Consider the following 19,350-nt stretch of genomic DNA (forward strand, 5'->3'; position numbering starts at 1 on the left):
GCCTCCAGCGTCAAAACCAATCATGTCTAGGAGAGTAGCCAGGACTTTGAGGAAACTGGAGACATGCAGGGCTGTGGCCCAGTCCCTTGGTCCTCCAGGCAGGGCTGTGGCCAATTTGTAGATCTTTCCTACCTTGGGGAAGAAGGAGGCGGAACTGGCTACCAGCCACTGGGCGATGCCAGGAGCTCGTCCCTGGGCGGGGCACAGCACTGCTACCTCTGTGCGGTTGTGTGCCTTTCCCTGCTTTGGCTGGCGGGGTTGGGAGGTTTGGAAGACGGACATGTCTCAGAGGAGAGCTTGGAGTGGCACTGAGGGCTGTAGTGGGGGTAGAGAGTAACAAGACAGCAGCGAGGCCCAAAGCATCAGAGGATGCTGGATCGACTGCAGCGAGGGACTGGCAGCCGTGTGCATTTGCGATGGTGATTTGCAGATGGTTCCTGGTAGCGACAAAGTCTTTGAGGCGGAGCCTGGATCTTTGCATAGGCTAATTCAGCCTGGGTTCCTTGGCGGGTAGGAGCAGCCTTGGGGCGGAGCCAAGGTTGGCTCCTGCCGGGGAGGAGCTGGGATGCCACTCCCGCGATGATGCAGAGGGGAATTTGCTGACAGTCCCTTGCCAGGTGGGGCTGGCTTCACCAGGCCTGCGAGGAGGAGGACCGGCTGGCAGTCTCCTCCCAGATAGGGAGCGTGTTGCTTGTCTACGCATCCCGGCGGCCTGAGCACCTTGCCTGGTCTGAGGCCGTGGCGGTGAGCGCGCAGATGTGGTGAGCTCGCGGGAGGTAGGAGCCAGGATTGATCCGGCCGGGAGAAGGGGCGCAGAATCCGGGTCCTGGACCGGGAAGGGGGTGGGGAAGGACTGCTTGCTCTTTGCTTTCCGGGACCTCGACTGCGAGGGATGGGGGTGGCGGAGACTGCGCCACACTCCCTTGCCACGCTGGCTATCCCCCAGCGTGGACCCAAGGCAGGGTGGAATGAACCACCCACCAGGGAGGGCCGTGGCTTGGTCGACCGTCTTCTCTGGGTGGGGGGAGATAGTGGGTAGGAGGTTTGCCTGGAGTCTGCGGGCCGCTTGCCAGACTGCCAGGTGGGAGTTGCCTTTCTGGACCACCCCACCCAGGGATTCCCCGGGGCTGTGCCGCCCACTCTGGGCTGGGGTGGGAGGGGTGCGCTCTCCTCCCGCAGCTTAGTCCCCCGTTAGGAGTTATGACAGCGTCACTGCTGCGCTGCTGCTGGATGGGGGTCTCATTTTGTGCTGGATGGGCTGGGCTACTGGGCCCCCAAAGGCAAAGGATGCCACCTTTTCTTTTCTTTTCTTTTTTTGAGGAAGATTAGCCCTGAGCTAACTACTCCCAGCCCTCCTCTTTTTTGCTGAGGAAGCCTGGCCCTGAGCTAACATCCATGCCCATCTTCCTCCACTTTATATGTAGGACGCCTACCACAGCATGGCATGCCAAACAGCGCCATGTCCGCACCCAGGATCCAAACCGGAGAACCCCGGGCTGCCAAAGCGGAACGTGCGAACTTAACCGTTGCGCCACCAGGCCGCCCTGTCACCTTTTCTCATATGCTTTCAAAGAAAGGTTCTTGCCTCCATCCTCACCTTGGCCTTGAGAGGGAAACTTTGGATTTGAATGATGGGCCTGGGGAAACTGAGGCCCAGAGGTGCTGTGGCATCACCAAGGTCACCTAGCAGGTCGTACAGAGCTGGCCTCGTAGGCACTGCCTTGACCCGATGCTCTCTGGAGGGCCAGTGACCCATCTTGCTCTCTAGACCTCTGGTCCCGTCTGAGGTGGACCCCCCACCCCAGCGCCCCCTTTCCTCATCCCTGAGAATAGAGTTACAACTTCTGCATGGGCCCCCAGGATGTCATGGGTGTGAACATTGGAGGGATCAGAATTGTCTGGGGACAGGAGAAAATTGCTCGTGAAAAATGCTCATCTGACCAGAGGGGGCTGTGGGCCTCTGCTATTGTGGGGGTTCAGGGAGAGATGGAGAGCTGGCTTCCGGGAGAGGAAGGCCAGAGGGGCAGCCCGGTTCTGGGCTTCAGTCTTGTGTAGCAGCCTTGATGAAAGCCGTGTGGCAGTTCCCAGGCTGCTGTGGGGAGGACTGGGGACAAGGAGATTGACTTTCTCCTTTAACGGCCTGAGTCTCACAGGAGAAGAGGCCGGGAGCCAGTCCGCCTTCTCTTGGCATCACACTCTGTGATTCTCGCCTTATCCTTGCTCTCTCCTCCACTCCTGTCCCCAGGAGAAATGTGCTGCATCGGCTCTGATGCCCCTGGAGGCAAACTTCTCCTGGATTCACCTTGTCCTCCTTCTCCCTGGGGCAGATGCCTTTCTCTGGAGGGAAACTGAGGCAGGGAGAGAGCAATATTTTATTTTAGAGCTGGAGCCAGCCAGCGTCCTTGGGCAGGTGAGGAAACTGAGGCTCCGAGGATGCAGCCAATTGCTTCAGGTCTCTTACCTACACACAGGCCTCCTGACACCCCGGCCCCTCGGGGGCGGACTGGACGAGGCCCCTTCCTCTCTCCTCCTCTCTCCTCACAGCCTCTCTCTCGCCCTGTGAAGGTGAGGCTGTGAGTGCCTCTGATGGGTGGGGTGGGGGTGTCCGTGATGGGGGACAGCTCCAACATTTTCTCCTCCTCCTTTAAGGTATGTTCTGAAGTTACTTGGAAAAGAAGCAACTTGAAGAGGGGAGCCAAAGTCACTTGGTTACTTTCCCATCATGCTCCCATGGGGGATGCACAATTTCTGTGGGCCTCTCAGAGCCAAGAGCGGCTGTCCCTCCTGCCCTGGTGCTGGCAGCTGTGATCACAGCCGGGAGGGGGCCCCTGGGCTGAGGGACTGCCGTTATCTCTCTGCCAGCATCACAGGATGGTAGTTCTGCCCAGCCCGTTATTCTGAGTGAAGGGAAGTTACCATCTGCCTGAGGCATGAGTTGCTGCTTTCAGACACACCCTCCGAGCACAGAGCCCTGGGGATCCCGCCGCATGCCTTGGGCTGCATATTGACCACTAGTGATCACTGGGGTGACCTGTGGAGGGGATGGGGCTCCCAGTAAACCAGATCAGGACTAGCTGCCCGTGGGGAGACGGTACAATGCCAGAGGGAGCAGAGGACCCACTGTTTGTCCAGCTCTTCTGCTGGGATGCCTCAAGGGTCCCTTCCAGCCTTTCTCCTGGAGGAAGGCCACCGCCCTGTGGTCCCAGGAAGCCGGTGGTGTGTCTCTCCTGACCAGCAGAGCAGAGTCAGGCCTTGGAGAGGCCCCCGGGTCATGGAGGAGAACCACTTGTAGAGCAAGCCCCTGGTTCTGGAGCGAAGCCCCTTTTGGCTGGCAGTCGGGCCTCAGTTTCCCTACCTGACAGCTGGGCATGAACACACTTCCCCAGATGGGTGGGAGGGCTTTGGAAACCCAGCAGGTGTTTATTACAGATGAGAAGCGTTTTTCCTGGAGCTTCTGGTCCAAACTGAAGCCATGTGTTTCTGGCCTCGGCGGGGGAAATGAGGCTAACCCCTCCACAGAGGACCCCTCTCCCACATGGCCAGTCTAGAGCGCCCTTCGAGGCTTGGGCGGCAGGCTGTTCCCCCAACCCACTTCAAGTTGTGTTTTGGCCCTTGAGGACTGCCTTCCCCCGCTCCTTGGCTGCCTGTGACATTTAACAGGATTTCCACGCCATGAAATGCTGGTGACGGGCAGCCCCATGGACCTTCCTGCAGGCCTGTCCTCCCCACTGACTCCTGAATCCCATGGGCTCTCTACTCTGGTTCTTCCTGGGAGCAGCTGGTGGAAGAACCATAGAGATAATGGGCATAAAGTGCTGGGGGCCGTTTGCACAGAGTGTCCAGGGCGTGGGGAGTCCACAGGGCATTCAGACCCGTGGGCAGGCTGGGTCTGACAAAGGCTGTGATGAAAGTGCTTGGGGAAAGTAGTAGGTTTCGAGCGAGATCAGCAGCCTGTAGTGCACTGTTCCGCCTGAGGTGGGGCCGTGTTCTCTCCTCTTCTCTCCCGGGAGAGCCGTGCGTTTGTGGCTTACTCACACATCAGCAGGGGTGGTGTAAATCAGACTCCTCATTCTTGCCCATGAGTTGGCTGGTGCAGCTTATGCAAAGGAGGGTTCCAGGGGGAGCTGAGATGAGAACCTGGGGCCACTGAGGTGAGAATGTGGGCTGCTCATGAGGAGTGCTGTGCCCTTGTTCTAGATCTCTCTGGATTGCTCTGGGCCAACCAAGCCTGGCTCTTTAGAAGAGCGCCCGTGGCCAGAACTCCACACCCTGTGTTTCTAGGGCAGAGTATGTACCCAGGTTGCCATCTTCCTTTCCAGCACCCCTGGGGCTGGTACTGAAACATGCAGAGGCAGGGGCAGGGGGGAGGTTGTGCTCCGTTGTCCCCTCCTGGTGATTAGTAATGTTCCAAAAGGGAACTGAAGCACAGACCCACTTAGGAAAGCAGGACTAGGCCCCAAGCATCCTGGGCTCCCCCTTCTGCTTGTCCCACCCTTCCACTTTGCTGTTTGCACGAGCACCCTTGAGAAGAAATTGAAAGGGCTGGGCTGGGGTGGCTCAGATACGGCACAGCTCCGTGCCTGGAGGCCCTCATTTGTGCCAAGTCAGGGCCTCTGGTGTCCTCAGAAGATCAGAGACAGAGGGGCCAGGCCAGCTTCCAGCAGGATGCCAAGCCTGCCCTCCCCATCACTGAGTGGCCAAGGAAGGTGGCCCTGGAGACAGGAGCCTTCTCCTCACTCTGGTTGAGTCGTCTCAGAATTGTGCCTGACCAGAGGGTAACTGGCCTCAGGCCACAGGGTCCTGGCAAAAGAGCAAGGCGTCCTGAGATCTTTGGAGATGCAGATGCACGAGGTGGACCTGTGTTCAATTGGCGGGGGATACGGCTGTTTGTTGGGTTTTTGATGTGGAGGCCTTATCACCTCAGGTGTCTGAGTGGCAGTGGTTTGGCCATAGGCTGGAAATGCCACAGGGGCAACTGGACACTCACCCTGGGCCCCGTAGGAAAAACAACTGTGCTTTGATGGGGGCATGGGAGCGTGGGGGGCATGGGAGCGTGGAGGACAAGGCACACACAGACACACTGCCTGGGGGACACCTGGGAGCTGGGTTCCCACCGGCTTCATTACCTGCTAATGCACCTCTGCGGATCTTCTGTTCCCAACATGGTGAAATAATCCCCGGGCATAGGGCCATCGAGAGGATGAATGGGAGGAAGCAGAAAGGTGCCCAGCACGTGCTTAGTGACTGGGAGCCCCCTTCTCTCCATTCGCTTGCCCCTTCACCTGCTCAGTGGTGGGCTGTCCAGTGGGCTCTGGTCTAGCTTGTCACGCTTTGGTGGAAGTGGCTGACCAACAACGTTGATGGCTCCAGACACTGTTTGGACTGTGCTGTTACCTTCAAAAGAGCTTCAGATCCCTGAGGACCTGGCAGAGGGAGAGGTCGTCTCAGAACCAGAGGGTGTGTGTGTGTGTGGCAGGTATAGGGAGGTTGTCTGTTCTTGTACAGCAAGGTTGCTTGTACAGCAAACAAGCTGGTGTTGGGCCAGGGGTCCCTCCTAGGCTGGGACCTCTGTGCCCAGGGCTGCGAACTAGGCCAGGCTTCAGAGAGACCCTCTCAGGCACCAGAACAACAACAGGCTTCCTGGTGCCACTTAGCGACTTCACCCTCCTTGTCATTACTTTGTAATCCTCTGCACACCCCAGGAGAGGGGCAGAGCAGGTGATTGATGAGAATGCTGAGGCTCAGAGAGGTTGTAATAGCCACACACACACACACACACACACACAAGTCCAGAACCCAAACTGGCCCCCAGGCGTGATTCCAGTGGCGTGTCCCTCCTCCCAGAGCACGGCCGACACGGCCTCAGCTCTCCTGCTCTGGCTGCTGCTCGTGGTTTTGCTGAAGTTGCTTAAGACAAAAGGACGTGGAAGTGAAGGTCGTGCGTTTCTCCCCTTCCCCTCCACTCCTGGCAGGGTGCCCAGAGCTGGGCTCTGCTGAAGGACAGCAGGGAAAATGGAAGGATAGGATTCCCACCCCACCCACCCCACCCCACACCCCGGGACATGCTGAAAGCGTGTTCAGGCGAGCTGAGCCGAGGCAGCGGGAGAAGATGCAGTGTAGCTGGGCCCTGGCTCCAGGCTTCATTGAGGAGGCTCCTCTGGGCCTTGGCCCAGGCACCTGCGTGGAGCAGCTGGGATGCAGGGGACGGGAAGCGATGTGCAAGCCCGGGGCCCAGGCTCCCAGAGCTGCAGAGTGGAGGAGCAGGAGGAGCCCGAGTCTCAGTCTCTTCTGCGGGTCTGGGGAGGGAACCCAGGCCAGCTGGCCCTGATCTTTTCTCAGAGGCAGAGGAGGGAAAGAGTGGGAGGAGCAGGCTGTCTGGCCGAGGCCTTATTCCAGGGGCCGGGTCTCCCAGCTACCTGCCTGCTCATCGAATGAGTCATCTTCAAGCCCAGCTCTGACCTGGTCACTTCTCACTGGTCCCCAGAGCCTGCCATTGAAGACTCATCTGGGATTAGGCCTAGGCTACTTGTCCAGTCGGCCCACCCCCTTCCCTCACACCCCACTCAGTCAGGCTCGGAGGCTCTTCGTACATGGAACGGGGGATGTGCCAGACCACCCTGAGGTTTTTACAAAGTACGCGTGCCCAGCTTTTCTACCCTGCTCATCCCCCGCTCGGCTGAGAACCGCTGCTCTGGCAAATCAAATTCCCTGGACTGTCCCACCCACCTCCTCCTCCCAGCCCGTCCTTGTCCTCATCCCCATCCTCATCTGTTCAGAGTCTCCCTGCCCTTCAAAGCCCAACTGGAAGGCCACCTCCTCCATGAAGCCTTCCCTGGATCCCAGCCAGAGGAGGTCTCACAGCTTTTAACGCGCTTGTCCCATTCCAGTCTGTCTCATCTGCTAGACAGTGAGCTCATCCCTCCATTTATCAGTGGCCGTCACACACGTGCCCTCGGTAATTCACGGGGAAGGGCAGGGAGGCAGGTCAACAGATAAGGACGACAGCTTCAGAAATGCGGCAACTGTGGCGGTACGAAGCGCCAGGGGACGTTTTGGCAATGGCAGTGAAAGCTGAAAATGTGCCTCCTTATGACCAGTTGCACTTCTCGGTGTACAGTTACCTGGAGAAACTCATATGTGTGCGTGAGGAGACAGTTCCAAGGATGTCCAGGGCAGCCACGTTTGAAACCTGACAAAGAGGCCTCAACCTCAGTGTCTACAGTCAGCTGAAAATGTGATTTTTGCAGCAGTTAAAATGGGTAGAATTGGGGAATTTTATTTTATGTAAATTATACCTCCATGAACGCTTATATACGTACACACACATTCTGTATTAGTGTGAATAAATCTCAAAAAACCAATACTTCAAAAAAAGGAAACTGCAGAATAATACCATTCGTGAGCATTTAATTCTAATAAAAATCACAAGGCAGTACTATTTATGATTGATGGATGCAAACATCTTGCAATACGTGCCCAGTTCATGCTTGTGGGGTCTCTGGAGAGGGAGAGGAGCAGCTGAACTTAACAGGGAAAAAAGGGACTTCTCATTGGTCAGTAACACTTTCAACAAAAAAGATCTAAAGCAAAGATGACAGCGTGTTAACATTTGTTCGTTGCATTGCTTTTATACTCTTAAACTTCTTGTGTTTAAAATTTTTCAAAATTAAAAAAAGTAATCTGGGATGTCAGAGGAAAGGCCTAACTTTTTCTGGGGAAGTCAGGAAAATCCCAAGAGGAGGTGACAGCTGGGTGCTGAAGGAAGGGTGGGAGTGGGCGGTTTAACTGGATGTTGGGGAGACGTGGGGTATGCGAGGCCAGGGAATATATGGGCAGGCTCCTTGCACTTTTTAAATATTTGTTGAATGACTTGTGTTTGTCAAGCTGCCCCTCCCCGGCTGCCTTCCTCATCCCTGATTCCAGCTCCTCTGATTCTGGGCTGTGTATGTGGTAAATAGGGTCCAGGAAAAAAATCGAGTGTCAGTGGATGATTTTTGTAAGTCTAGATAATCTAACGAGGGTTGGGGGAGGAATGAGCCAAATATACAAAATTGAACGTTAAAAGGAGGAAAATAGCCACTGATGCAGAGAAAATAGAAGGAATTCTTAAAGGATACTGTGCTCAGACACTTGCAAATTCAGTTGAAAACCGGCTGAAACTGATAGTTTTCTGAGAAAATATAAATCATTAGTTTGACCCCAGAAAAACTAGAAAACTCCAACAGACCAATAATCATAGAAGAAACTCAGTCTTCATAAAGCTCCCCTCTGAAAAACCTAGGTTTAAACAGCTTTTAATTTCTATCAAACCTTCAAGAAAGAGAGAATTCCAGTATTATTTAAATTGTACCAACTGTGCCAGATCATAGAGAAAGAAAGATTCCAAATTATTCTGCGAAGCCAGCACAACATAACAAAGACAGCACAACAAAGAGAAAAATTACTAAAAAAAATCTCATTTATGAATATTAGTGTAGAATTCATAAATTAATAGCAACAGATAGAACCACACAGCATTATGTTAAAAAAATGAATACACTGCAAGCAAGTGGGGCTATATTCCAGAAATATAGGTTCAATATTAGGAGAACTATTCATATAATTGAACAAACTAATAGTTCAAAGGAGATGGAAAATCAAATAAAAAGCTCCATAAATGCCAAAAATGCCTAAAAGGCATTTGATAAAATTCAACATGTGTCTCTAATTTTAACTCTTATTTAATAGGAGTAGATGGATATTGCTTAACATGATTTTATGCATGTGCGTGTGTGTGTGTGTGTGTATACAGATATCCATACCCTACAAGGAAAAAAATGAGCACCATCACCTTCATTCTTTCACAGTTGCCTGGAAGTACAAGCCAATACAAATTTCGAAAATAGAAATTGTAAAGGGAAACCAATTTCACAGTTAAAATTGTAGATAAGCTTGACCACCTGAAGAAAAAAACAAGATAGTCCACTGAAAAAACCATTAGAAATAATAAAAGAATATACCAAGATGACTGCCAACAATATTAAAAACCAAAATGTATAGCTTTTCTATATGGAAACCTTAGCCTCTTTTAAAATGTAATGGAAGGAAACATTTACAATATCAGCAAAATTGCTAAACATAACTAGCAGTGAGTCTGACCAGAGGTGACAAGAACAGCTCTTATTACTGCTGTTCACTCCTGGTTCCCAGCGCTTAGAACAGGGCCTGACGCATAGTAATAGGTATTTGTCAAATCATGGAACTGGCTCACAGATCAACGGAACAGAAAAGTGGACCAGACAGTGGTGATCATATTAATCAACAGCAGATAGTAGTTGCCATGTGCCGGGCGCTGTTCTGCGCCCCTGGCCTGTGGCCTAACCCCTGATCTGTCCTGAAGAATATTCCCTGTGCCCTTGAGAAGAATGTGGACTCTGCTGCTGTCGGGTGCAGTGTTCTGTATATGTCTGTTGGGTCCAGTTGGTCTGTAGTGTTGAACATATTCAAGCCGTCTCTTTCCTTGTTCATCTTCTGTCTGGTTGCTATACCCACTACTGAAAGTGGGTTATTGGAATCTCCCACTATTATTGTGTTACCATTTATCCCTTCAATTCTGTCGATGTTCGCTTCATACATGTGGGTGCTCTGCTGTTAGGTGCATATGTAGTTATAATTGTTATATCTTCCTGGAGAGTCGACCTTTTTAACATGATATAATATCCTCCTTTTTCTATTTTGGCAGTTTTTTTTGGTTTTTTTTTTGTGTTTAAAGATTTTATTTTTCCTTTTTCTCCCAAAGCACCCCCCCACCCGGTATATAGTTGTGTATTTTTAGTTGTGGGTCCTTCTGGTTGTGGCATGTGGGATGCTGCCTCAGCGTGGCTTGATGAGTGATGCCATGTCTGCGCTCAGGATCCGAAACGGCAAAACCCTGGGCCACCGAAGCAGAGCGCGCGAACTTAACCACTCGGCCATGGGGCCGGCCCCTATTTTGGCAGTTTTTGACTTATATTTTGTCTGATCTAAGTTTGGCGACCCCTGCTCTCTTTTACTTATATTTGCATGGAATATCTTTTTCCATCCTTTCTCTCAGCTAAGGTGAGTCTCTTGTAGACAGCACATAGTCGCATCTTTCTACACCCTTGACCTGAAATAACTCATTTAATCCTCATAATAACCCTATCAGATGGTGCAATTGTGTTCCCCAGTTTTAGACAAGGAAACTGAGGCACAGGAAGGTTTGGTAACTTCTAGATCCAGCAAAGCTGGAATTTGAATCGGCAGTTGTCTCAGAGCTCGTGCTCTCTGCATGCATCCTACTCTCTAGTTACATTGAGATTCTGAATCCAGAGGGAGGGCAGTGGTGAGGGAAGGCAATGGATTATTCAGACGTGACTTTGGGACAACTGTCTAGCCCCTTGGGGAAAAAAATAAAGCTGGGCCCTGCCATACTCCTTCCACCAAAATCAATTCCAGGAAGAAAAGATTAAAAAGAAGGAAAGATTAAAAAGAGAGAAAGAAAACTCTAACAATACTAGTGAAAAATAGGGGCAAGTATTTTTAGGATCCTCTAGTGGGAAATATTTTCGCCTGTAGAAAAGTCTGAAATTTCTGTAAGCGAAAGGTGCCATCAAAAAAGTAAAAAAGAGACAAATGACAATTAATTGCCTTAACTTAGAAAAACCTCTTAAAAATTGGTAAGATAGATGGGGCCGGCCCTGTGGCCGAGTGGTTAAGTTCGTGCACTCTGTTTCAGCGGCCCAGGGTTTCACTGGTTCGAATCCTGGGCGCGGACATGGCGCCGCTCATCAAGCCATACTGAGGCAGCATCCCACATGCCACAACTAGAAGGACCCACAACAAAAAGTACACAACTATGTACCGGGGAGCTTTGGGAGAAAAAGGAAAAAATAAAATCTTTAAAAAAAAAATTGGTAAGATAGAATATAAACAGTTCACAGAAAAAAACAAATAAAGGCTCATCAGTTAATAAACATGAAAATAATGTCTGCCCTTTCTGATAACTAAAGAATTAGAATTATGCGGGCCGGCCCCATGGCTGAGTGGTTAAGTTTGTGCACTCTGCTTTGGTGGCCCGGGGTTTCGCTGGTTCGGATCCTGGGCATGGACATGGCACAACTCGTCAGGCCACGCTGAGGCGGCGTCCCACATAGCACAACCAGAGGCACTCACAACTAGAATATACAACTATGTACTGGGGCACTTTGGGGAGAAAAAGCAGAAAAGGAAAAAAAAAGAAGATTGGCAACAGTTGTTAGCTCAGGTGCCAATCTTTAAAAAAAAAAAAGAATTACACATTGAAACAAGCTATCATTTTTCAACTCTCGTATGGGCAAAGTTTAAAATTTAATAGTGCATAGTGCTGTCAAGGGTGGGGGGGTACCCAGTGCTCCCATGCACGGCCGGGCAGTGCAAACTGGTTCAATTTGTCAGAGTTCCACATCCGTGTAACCTTTGACTCCTTACCCCTAGGGATTTCTCCTACAGCGAATCTCACATGCGTGCACAAAGATGTATAACCAAAGATGTTCATTGCTGTTTTGTTTGTGCACCAAAAATGTAGAGAAAGGGGCCGGCGCCATGGCTGAGTGGTTAAGTTCATGTGCTCCACTTTGGCGGCCCAGGGTTTCGCCGGTTTGGATCCTGGGCGCCGACATGGCACTGCTGGTCAGGCCATGCTGAGGCGGCATCCCACATGCCACAGCTAGAAGGACCCCCAACTAGAATATACAGCTATGTACTGGGGGGCTTTGGGGAGAAATAGGAAAAATAAAATCTTTAAAAAAAATGTAGAAACAATCTAAACATCCATCAACAAGCATAGATTCACATAAATTATAGTGCATTTTTCAGTGGAATGCTAGGAGCTGCTACAAGAATGAGGGATCTGTCTGCGTTGGTACCTGTAGATGTGTGATGTATGTTAACTAACAAAACAAAGGGTACCGGGACGATGTTCCTGGTTGGGTTTAAAACAAGGATGCAGGCATAGATATAGATTTGTCAATATTTATGGAAAAATTCGTAAAGGAAACGAGCAGGAAACTTGACCATTCATGTCTGGGAGTGGAGCAGAGGTCTGGGATAGCAGGGGGAATTTTCATTGTGTCTTATTTTGAATGATTTGATTTTTTTTCCCCCATAACCATGTTATTTTCAGAATTTAAAAAGAATATTTAAGAAGAAACCAGTTGTAAAGGGAGAATACTATTTAAAATGCCTCGCCTTGAACTTTCTTTTTAAATTCGTTTCTCAGTGGGTCCATGTCTTCTCACATTCATAATTTTAAATCTGGAAGGGCCCAAGAGATCAGCTCCAATCTTCGTTTCGTCCACGAGGCAGATGAGACATAGAGAGGTTTCAGCGAGCTGCCCGGGGGCCCCCTGGCTGGTCTGTCTGCAGAGTCTGGGCTCCTAGGATGCTGCTTTGAAGAAAGGGACTGGTGACCCCTTGCCGTGCAAGCAAAGGTTCATCCATGCCGTTCTTGACCCTTTCCTAACTTGTAGTCCAGCAAGTCTTATTCCTTGGGCATCCACATGGGGAACCTGTTGAAATATGGATTCCCAGGCACCTTCCTGGACATTCGGATTCACTTTGCTAGGATAGGGCCCTTAAACCTGCATTTTAGCAAGCCCCCCATCCCCGCCACACACACACAAGATGGTTCTGAAGTCCTACTTGAAGTCACCTGATGGTTGTCTCCCCCTCTGATCTTCCCAGCTGAGTCCTGCTGGCAGTGTCTGTGTATCTAGGCTGAAGCCCCCCACCCCCGTGAGGGAAAGCAGGGTGCTCTGGCTCCACGGGGGAAGAGGCGGAGCAGACCTAAGTGCTTGGACTCCCAGAGCAGTGCTCCGTGCATGCTCCCCCTCCCCTTGGGCCCCTGCTCAGCTGGGATGAAGGGTGGCTCTCCAGCTCAGCCACCCCAGGGGTGGGCAGCTAGATGTGGAGCTGGGGGGCAGACTGAGGGCATCTGGGATGCATCCCCCCAACTCCCGCCACCAGAGCTCCCTGAGGCAAGCCTGTGGGAAGGTGCTGACAAGCCTGTTGGACCTGCGAGGGGCCTGGCCTGCTTGGGCTGGGGGAGGAGCCGAGGGGAAGCTGGGGGAGGCCTGGAGTCCACGCCCACCTGCACTGACAGTGCTTCGTTGTCCCTGTGCCACAGAGCCTCGGAGGAGCCACCTTCGTGGTCAGGAATCGAGCTAGGACTCGGCTGGGCCACTCGGGAGCACCTGAGGACCGATCGAGAGGAGGGAGGGCCAGTGACAAGCCGTCTGCTGAGCCCCAAGCCTCAGCACTGCTCCAGGTAGGTGCTCTCGCCATCACCGCACCCAGCAGGGCTGAGCCCCCAGCACCAGCTCCCCACTCAAGCCTGGGGAGCGTGGCCCGCCGCTGCCCATGGCCTGCGGCTGTCTAGTCAGTGCTGGAACGAAGGCCCTCCCTGAGCCCTCCTAAACCTACAAACTGACCAGAGGGGGCAAGGAACGGCCCACTCCCGTTTCCAGTGGACACTGTCCCACGTGACCCTGGCTCCTGAAGCCTCGGAAGGGAGCTGAAGATCCTCTGGACGCCCTCTGCCCTGCAGAAACACCCCCAGGCTGAGCTGCCAGCTGGGGCTTCTGAGTGGCTCTCGCCAGCTGACCCGTTTGGGACAGGCCCAGAACCCACCCAGACACGGCTCTTCCGAGAGTCCCCTACCTAGCCACACGTTCTCCTCAGGAAAGGATTCTGACAGATGGCATCTTCATAGACTCTTGGAGCTGGAAGGGATCTTAGTAATATAATCCACCCTCCATCTCTTTCTACCTCTGAAGCATTACTTATGTCAATAGTCTGGTTTAAAATCTCGTAGCTCAACATCTCAGAGGAGTCAGGTGTAATCTTGTCGAAACAGTACAGGAAGCCCCCGGGCCTTAGCTAGCCCTTCCTGGGCTCAGCTGCCTCCTCGGATCTCTTGGGGAACCGGCTGCTCGTGTGCATGGAAAAACGAGAGAACCGTGCCAGGCAGCGGTAGCACAGGCCAGCTGTGCAAAGAGGGCCTCCTCCAGCCTCTGCCCCCTGCTCCTACCATCTCCTTCCATCTCCTGGGTGACTCCCAGCCACTCCTCCCCCTTCGTGAAAGGGACACAGGCAGCGATCAGACGTCCAAAGCTAGAAGGTGTTAAAGCCAGGTTAGCATCTAAATGAGGTTTTCCTCCCTATTTAGGTCAGTAAATAAGTTATTAAATAAAATCAAGAAAGGATGGGGTAGTCGAGGGAACTATAACTGTGATAAGGTTTCTGTTTGAGAGCGTCTCTAAGATCTCTTTTGCGTGAAAGAAGACGTTATCCTGTACGGGCCGTTGGCCAAGAACGTTGTTGCTGTCATCCATGAAAGTCATCTTAGATATGGTTCTTTTCTGTGTGGATCACAGGGCTTGATGCTCACATCGCCCTTAAATTTCCTGGTCGGTCTTGTGGGAGCCCTCTGGGGCCAGGAGTCTTAGCCCCGGGCAGTATTTCGCTTCTGTCCCTCCGGCCACGCCCACTGCCCCAGCCCTGCCAGACCCTGGTTCCTCCAGTCTGGTTACTGCGAGAGGCAGCATCGAATCGTGGCAAAGAACTCAGGCTCGAGAGTTGAGCTCAGATGGGTTCAATTCCCAGCTCCACCACCTACTAGCCTTGTAATCTCAGTGTACTGTCAGTCTCTTCCTCTGCAAAATGGGATAACAGTCCCCTAGGGTTACAGATTAAAGTTAACAACTGTAAAGCACTGCCGACAGCATCTAGCACTCAGGGAGTGCTTAATGCACTTTATTCCAATCATTACAAAAGGCTGTTCTCCCCCAGCTGCACTCTGCTGCCTGACTCACCTCCCTAAAGCACAGTGCCGTCATCTCACTCCCCTGCTCTAAAGTCATCCATGGCTTCCTATTGCCTATGTAGTGACTGTGCTCTAACCTGCCCTTGAAGGACCTCGAAGACAGAAACTCTATCATTTTCCTTGCATGCAATAAGGAATCTGTAACGTTTGCTAAGAGAGAGGGTTTCCACCTTCCAGGTGGGTGAACTGAGTCCCTAAGGAGCAGAAGTGCAGGCACCTCAAGCCCCACAGCTGGGGCTTTGCTCCAGCTCTTCTGCCTCCCCAACCGTGGCCCAGCCCTGAGCAGCCCTGGATGTCGGGTGCTGGACCTGCCCACGGGGTAGGTTTGGTGTCCCTGGGAGCTGCCGGGACCTCGGGTGCAGGGAACCCTATTTTGAACTCCGGGCCTCATGGTACACCTCAGAGCAAGGGGAGGACGCCTGGCCTCAGGCCAGAACAGGCAGTGCCCACAGTGATAACACACACTCTCCCAGGAAGTCAAGCCCGGCGGCAGACGTGACATCATTGTCCTCATTCATCACTGGGAGGTGGCCAAAAGCTCGGCTCCCGTAGCTCAGGGGCAGCCCAAGGCCAGCAGAGACCACCTGTGATCTGGCACCCTGGACAGAGAATTCGGCTAGCTCTGCACCCCACATCTCAGCTGCTCCCCTGGTGGGAGAGAGTCTGTGTGTCAGGGAGGAACGGGCACTGGGTTGGAGTAGGATGGACTTGTGTTCAAAACCTGGCTCCTCACCTGGCTGGGAGACCTTGGCCATGTCAGTTAGCTTCTCTGAGCCTCTATTTTTCCATCTGTAAAACAGGAGGATAATACCCATTTCATAGGGTTGATGGGAGGCCAAAATGGAGCAAAATGGGGGCAAACTCGGTGGTGTAGTAGTTGCGTTTGTGCACTCAGCTTTATTGGCCCAGGGTTCATAGGTTTGCATCCCAGGTGCAGACCTACATACTGTTCATCAAGCCATGCTGTGGTGGCATCCCACATACAAAATAGAGGAAGATTGGCACAGATGTTAGCTTAGGGCCAATCTTCCTCACCAAAAAAAAAAAAAAAAAAGGAGCAAAATGCTCACAGCTCCCATGCAGTGCCCGCATGGGTGGCCCCGGGTAGCTTGCAGTGAATCTGATCAGTCCATCACCATTGTTCTTCCAGGCTGCTGGGCGGAGCGGCCTCAGGCCTGCAAGCCTCTTGCTTTCCCTAGTTGGGCCTCCACTCCCAGATGAAGGAAAGGGGTGGTGTTTTTGGCAGGGGAGGGGAGGAGGAGCAGCCTGACTCTTCCCAGACTCCTGGTGGGGGTGAGAGGTGCCGCAGGGAACAGCCGAGTTCCATCTGATTTTCTCAGAGTTTTCCGCTCGGGGGCTGCCAAGCTCAGGAGGCCAGGAGCGAAGTGACAGGGAGGGAACAGACCAGACCATGCTGGTTCATGCAGAGAGGTATTTCTCTCTTGATTCATTCAACAAATGAATGAATTTGTTGGGATTCCAGGCGTTGTGCCAGGCCCTGGAATGTTCAGCTGCAAGTAAGACAGATGTGGACCCAGCGCTCATGGGGCCTTCCTTCTAATGGGGTGGGGACAGACAATAAACAGCGTAAGCTGTGGATGACGTCTGTAAGAAGGCGATCAAGGCGATGGAAAAACAGAGAATGGAAGGGGGGCTGGGAGCGCCAGGGGAGCTGCGTTATTACATAGGGTCATCAGGACCAGCCTCACCCAAAAAGTGACATTTAAGATGCCAGTTGTCTGCTCCCCTCAGGAGCCCCTGAGAAGTCCTTGGGCTCAGAATCAGGGCCAGGTGCCTTTCATGAGATCCTAGGATAGGAGCAAGATCTAGAAACCCCTCTAGTCCCAGCCCAAATAATGTCATGCCCTTCTTCCAAAACCTTCAATAGCTCCCTACGGCCTACACAATTAAATGCAAATCATTCAGCCTGAGGTTCTGGACCTCGTGGTCTGGCCCCAACCTGCCTGTTATCTCTCCAGATCCTTCTCACCTGACCTCTGCAGCCAAGCCAAGCTACCTTCCATTTCTGGAATATTCTGCTCTCTGCTTCCCTCCTCCACTCATTTGTCCCCTCTGCCCCTGTCCTCGCTGGTTTCTGTCAACCTAGAACTCCCACCTGCCACCCCCCTGAAGCCTTCCCTCGCCTCCAGGGCTGTGGTCTCTGAGCCCTGTCGCCTTGGCTTGCTCCTTTCTCCTTGCATGGCCCTTCCTCTGCCTTGGGTGCAGGCACTGGTCCCGCTGTGTGGCCTCCCCACCTGCTGGAAGTGCCCTGGGCAGAGCCGATGGCTCTTTCACCTCCAGCAGGTGTAGGGCTCAGTAGACATCGGCTGGGCTGCATCGAGTGTGCCCAAGCGCAAAGGCCCCCAGCTACGCTGGGACAAGCCTGGGGGAGGCTTCAGCCCACTCAGACAAAGAAGGCAGAAAGGAGAGGCCAGCAGGAAAGGAGAGAGGGAACTAAACATTGGTGAGATTCGATGGAGGAGCTAGTGAAGGAGAGGAGAGAGAAATCCCCATCATATTTTGTCCAGAGACACAGTCTGTCAGAGCCAGAAGGACAGGCCTCTCTTCTTCCCCAGAAACAGCCACAACTCCCTTCAGCATCCCGGGTCAGTGCCTGCTTGTGTCTAACTAGAACACCTCTTGCTGCAGCCAGAGTGCATTTCCTCTGCTTCCATCCTCTGGATTCGGGTTGCTATTTGAGTCCTCATTCTTCATGGATCCGAGTGGCTTTCCTGACCCCCAACCCAAGAGGCAGGAGCAAGGTCATCATGAGGCTGACCCCTGGCCGGGGGGCCTGTGCTCTGGTTGAGGGGGCCAGCGACCCCTAGAGCCCCACAGAGACTGCCTGGGGGCCACCGTAAGTCATGGAGGTTGTGCCGGTCGCCCTCAGCCTCTCTCGAGGGCTACCCCTCATCACAAGTAAACCTGTAAATGGAGGGCCCCCGACAGCAGCGCTGTGACTCCCGGGTCCCTCGGGTTCCCGGCCCTCTCTGCCCCCAGGTCTGTGAAGCCCTGTGAGCCAGCCCTGTGGCCTCTGCCATCTGGCCCCCACGCATCACTGGAGCAGCTGTGCTCACAGAGAGCACCACCCCCCCCCACCTCCGCCTCTCTCTAGCTCCCGCCTCAAGGCAGCCAGCGAGGCTCCTGCCCCATTTAGACAGATGGGGCCTGGTGCCCCTCCCCTCTCTGCTGCCCCGGAGGTGGGAGGTGGTGCGTTTCCATCTGGGGGACCCGAACTCTCTCTGGGGAGCCTAACACCGTCTGAGCCTGCTTCCCTCTCCGCACGGTGCACTGTGGTCTCCTCCTGGACTGTCCTGCCCAGCCCCCCCAGCCCTCTCCAGCCCTCTCCAGCCCCCCCACTGTCCCCTGCTTCCCGCCTCCGTAAGGCAGCTCCTCTTCAGCTCAGATGCCCCATATGTGCTCGAGGCTGGGACTGTGGTTGCTGGAAGCAGACTCCCTGGGCTCAAACTTCCCTTCAGCGGCAATAATTCCCATTTTGGGGTTGTGAGGGTTAAGAGAGCCTCTGCTTGCAGAGTCTTAGCACAGGGCCTGGCAGTAAGTCCTCAACTAATGTGACGACTGCTAGCCATCCTTTATGAGCTGCCTTGGCTAGCACCTCCTCCAAGCAGCCTTCTGGATTTCCCATGGCCCAGTCAGGTGCTCCTCTTCTGTGCTCCCAGCACCCCTTTCACCAGGCCTCTGGAGTGCACTTATGCCATCCTGTCATGGTTTCTTGGGAGGTCTGTGTACCCACGAGAATCTTGTGGCTAGACTATGTAAGTGCCTTGAGTACAGGAAACAGAGTCTGACCCATTATTTTGCTGAATAAATGATTTCATGAGTGACAGGTGGGCGGCTGGGAGAGACAGATTGAGAGAAGAGGGTTGAGCCTGCCAGCCTGACTTTTCCAGAGCCTGTCCTGAAAGACTAGGGTGCCCACACCGTGGCCTGGGGGAGGCGGAGGAGGCTGAAGAGGAGCCCCATCCCATTATATGGTCTAACGTGATGATTCTCGAAGCAAGGTCCCTGGTCCAGCAGTGTCAGCATCAGGCAGGAACTCAGAGATGCAGATCCTCAGCTCCACCCCAGACCGACTGCATCAGGAATTCAGGGCTGGGCCCGGCTGTCTGCTGAACCAGCCCTCCGGGTGATGCTGATGCACCGAAGTCTGAGAACCACTGCTCTGGGGGCGAAGCCACTCAGCTTCACAGGAGGTCGAGTCTTTCTCGGGGGACTCTGCTCTGCTGAAAGCAGGTCTGGCTCCTGCTGGCCCCACACTCCTGAGCTGGAGACCCTTTTGCTGACAGGGCGGATGCAATGGCGGACAGTCCTTGTAGACCTGCCCCGAACCAGGGGGCCCTAGAGCAGAGGGGGTGCTGCTCCCACCTGGCCCTGATGCTAGTCCGTCCCCACCGCCGTTGGCCAGCATCCCCTTGAGGCCAGCCCGTGCAGCCGGGCCCCAGGGTGGACATCTGGGGTGTTAGGGCCGA

General features: G+C 53.3%; 1 protein-coding gene across 7 annotated transcripts in view; it reads left to right on the top strand.

Annotated features, from left to right (window-relative positions):
* The first annotated feature begins 529 nt into the window (after positions 1–529).
* The window catches only part of TMEM63C (transmembrane protein 63C), a 70,219-nt gene continuing 51,398 nt past the window's right edge, over positions 530–19,350 (top strand). For 2 of the 7 annotated variants that reach the window (XM_014840899.3, XM_014840897.3), the window contains exons 1-2: positions 622–761; positions 13,163–13,303. The gene's annotated coding sequence lies outside the window, so the exon portion shown is untranslated. Of the gene's footprint in view, positions 777–13,162; positions 13,304–19,350 lie in introns of those variants that run through there. The other 5 variants (XM_044774095.2, XM_014840895.3, XM_014840900.3 and 2 more) reach the window with 4 other exon arrangements.

This window comes from Equus asinus, chromosome 7 (genome assembly GCF_041296235.1).
Source record: "Equus asinus isolate D_3611 breed Donkey chromosome 7, EquAss-T2T_v2, whole genome shotgun sequence".
Taxonomy (NCBI): domain Eukaryota; kingdom Metazoa; phylum Chordata; class Mammalia; order Perissodactyla; family Equidae; genus Equus; species Equus asinus.